General features: G+C 45.4%; 1 non-coding gene across 1 annotated transcript; it reads right to left on the bottom strand.

The window, feature by feature from the left end:
* Positions 1-357: 357 nt before the first annotated feature.
* On the bottom strand, positions 358-460 carry LOC115838480. The gene has a single exon (XR_004033505.1). It is a non-coding gene; the product is annotated as a small nucleolar RNA U13 (small nucleolar RNA).
* Between the last annotated feature and the right edge of the window lie 3071 nt (positions 461-3531).

Below are 3531 nucleotides of genomic sequence, written 5' to 3' on the forward strand. Positions count from 1 at the left end.
TATATGCGCAGCAAATATTTTATTCCACTGAATGGCTTCTCTTTCATTCTTATTTTTTTTCTTTGAGACGGAGTCTTACTCTGTTACCCAGGTGGGAGTGCAGTGGTGCGATCTCAGCTCACTGCAACCTCCCGGGTCCAAGCGATTCTCCTGCCTCAGCCTCCCAAGTAGCTGGGATTACAGGCACCTGCCACTATGCCCAGCTAATTTTTGTATTTTTAGTAGAGATGGGGTTTCGCCATATTGTCTGGGCTAGTCTCGAACTCCTGGCCTCAAGGGATCCACCCACCTCAGCCTCCCAAAGTGCTAGGATTACAGCTGTGAGCCACCACGCCCAGGTCACTCTTTTTTTGGTAATCTCAGATGGGTAATACATTGACTTCATAACAAGGTCTCAGGGTGGCACATCTCACACATGCACGTGAACACTCAATCATCATGCTTATGAACCACAAAGGATCATTTCACTCTATTAATGGTATATTTTGATAAAGAAAAGTCCTTAACTTTAATGTAGCCCAATTTATCAACATTTTCTTCTACAGTTGGTGCTTTCTGTATCCTGTTTAAGAAACTGTCCTCTTTGGGAGGCCAAGGCGGGCAGATCACGAGGTCAAGAGATCGAGGTCACCCTGGCTAACACGTGAAACCCCATCTCTACTAAAAATTAGCCGGGCGTGGTGGTGGACGCCTGTAGTCCCAGCTACTCGGGAGGCTGAGGCAGGCGAATGGCGTGAACCTGGCAGGCAGAGCTTGCAGTGAGCCGAGATGGTGCCACTGCACTACAGCCTGGGTGACAGAGTGAGACTCCGTCTCAAAAAAAAAAAAAAAAGAAAGAAACTGTCCTATAGGCTGGGCACAGGGGCTCACACCTGTAATCCCAGCACCTTGGGAGGCTGAGAAAGGCAGATCGCTTGAGTCCAAGAGCTTGAGACCAGCCCAAGCAACACAGTGAAACCCTGTCTCTACAAAAAAATGCAAAAATTAGCCGGGCATGGTGGTGTGCACCTGCAGTACCAGCTACTTGGGAGGCTGAGTGGGAGGATCACCTGAGTCCAGGAGGTCAAGGTTGCAGTGGGCTGTGATTGCACTACTGCACTCCAGCCTGGGTGACAGAGTAAGACCCTGTCTCAAAAAAGAAAAAATCTTCCTTTATTCCAAAGTCATGAACATATTCTCATATGCCAGCTTTCAGAATTTTTATTATTTTGTATTTCACATTTGGATCCATAATCCACACAAGATACATTCTTCACTTTTTAATTGATGTGTAACTTACAGTACATAAATATATATATTCACACAGTATATGTACATATTTTATATATATCATTATTTTATTTTAGAGACAGGGTCTGGCTGTGTCACCCCAGCTGGAGTATAATGGTGCAATCTTGGCTCTGCAACTTCTGCCTCCCAGCGTCATGTCATCCTCCCACCTCAGCTTCCCGAGTAGCTGGGATGACAGGCATGCACCACCATGCCCGGTTAATTTTTGTATTTTTTGTAGAGATGGGGTTTCACCATATTACCCAGGCTGGTCTTGAACTCCTGAGCTCAAGCAAGCCACCCACCTCAGTTTCCCAAAGTGCTGGGATTACAGGCATGAGCCACTGCACCTGGCCTAATTTATTTATTTATTTTTGATAGAGACAGAGTCTGTCTCTGTCATATAGACTGGAGTGTAGTGTCGTGATCACAGCTGTTTGCAACCTTGAACTCCTGGGCCCAAGCAACCCTCCTGCCTCAGCCTCCTGAGTAGCTAGGACTACGGATTCACACCACCATGCCCAGCTAATTTTACATTTATTTTTTATTTTATTTTATTTTTTTGTGGAGACAGGGTTCTTGCTATGTTGCCCAGGATGGTCTTGAACTCCCGGGCTCAAGCAATCCTCCTGCCTTGGCTTCCCGAAGTGCTGGGATTACAGGCGTGAGCCACTGCACCCAGTTTACTTTATTTTATTTTATTTTATTTTTTATTTTTTATTTTTTTGAGACGGAGTCTCGCTCTGTCACCCAGGCTGGAGTGCAGTGGCGCAATCTCGGCTCACTGCAAGCTCCGCCTCCCGGGTTCACGCCATTCTCCTGCCTCAGCCTCTCCGAGTAGCTGGGACTACAGGCGCCCGCCACCACGCCCGGCTAATTGTTTGTATTTTTAGTAGAGACGGGGTTTCACCGTGGTCTCGATCTCCTGACCTCGTGATCCACCCGCCTCGGCCTCCCAAAGTGCTGGGATTATAAGCGTGAGCCACCGCGCCCGGCCAATTTATTTTATTTTAGAGATACAGTCTCTCTCTGTCACATAGACTGGAGTGTACTGTCATCATCATAGCTTACTGCCACCTTCAATTCTTGAGCCAAAGCAACCTGCCTGCCTCAGCCTCCCGAGTAGCTAGGACTACAGGCACACACCACCATGCCTGGCTAATTTTAAAATATTTTTGTAGAGACAGGGTTCTTGCCACCTTGCCCAGGTTGGTTTTGAACTCCTGGGATCAAACAATCCTCCTGCCTCAGCCTCCCAAAGTGCTGGGATTCTATGAGCCACCATGCCTGGCTCTAAATGCACAAATCTTAAGTGTTCAGCATGATTGATTTTTATGTACATATATGTACATTTAGTATAAATGTGTGTGCATATATATATACGCATATACACATATATGGTAACCATTACCAGATCAACATATTGAATATTTCTTACATTCTAGAAGTACCTCCTCCAGTCAATAACCCTAAAGGTTACACTACTCTGCCTCTATCACCATCAATTATTTTACCTGTTCTTGAACTTCACATACATAAAATCATATTTTTTTGAGACATAGTCTCGCTCTGTTGCCCAGACTCGGGTGGTGTGATCACAGCTCACTGCAGCCTCAACCTCCTGGGGTCAAACAATCCTCCTGCTTCAGCCTCCTGAGTAGCTAGGACTACAGGTATGTGCCACCATACCCAACTAATTTTTATATTTTTTTGTAGAAACAGTTTCATTGTGTTGCCCAGGCTGGTCTCAAACTCCTGGGCTCAGGTGATCCGGTCGCCTCGGCTAACAAGGCGCTGGGATTACAGGCGTGAGCCACTGCATCCAGCCAAATCATCAATTTTGTGCACTTCTGCATATATTTTGTTCAACATTATGCATGTGAAATTCATCCACGAACTACCGCTACATGTATGTTGTTGCATGCTATATGCCTGTAGTAGTTCATGCAGCAGTTCAGTAATCTTTATTACTATATAATATTTCATCATATAAATAACTATTACTTATTTATCCATTCCGCTGTTGATGAGCATTTGAGTTATTTCTTGTTTCAAGGTATTATGAATAAATCTGCTATCAATGTTTTTTTTTTCCAAGACAGTTTCACTTATTGCCCAGGCTGGCACAATCTCGGTTCACTGCAACCTCTGCCTCCTGGGTTCAAGCGATTCTCCTGCCTCAGCCTCCTGAGAAGCTGAGATTACAGGCAGGTGCCACCACACCCAGCTAATTTTTAGTAGTGATGGGGTTTCACCATGTTA

The sequence above is a fragment of the Nomascus leucogenys genome, chromosome 14 (assembly GCF_006542625.1).
Source record: "Nomascus leucogenys isolate Asia chromosome 14, Asia_NLE_v1, whole genome shotgun sequence".
Classification (NCBI taxonomy): Eukaryota; Metazoa; Chordata; class Mammalia; order Primates; family Hylobatidae; genus Nomascus; species Nomascus leucogenys.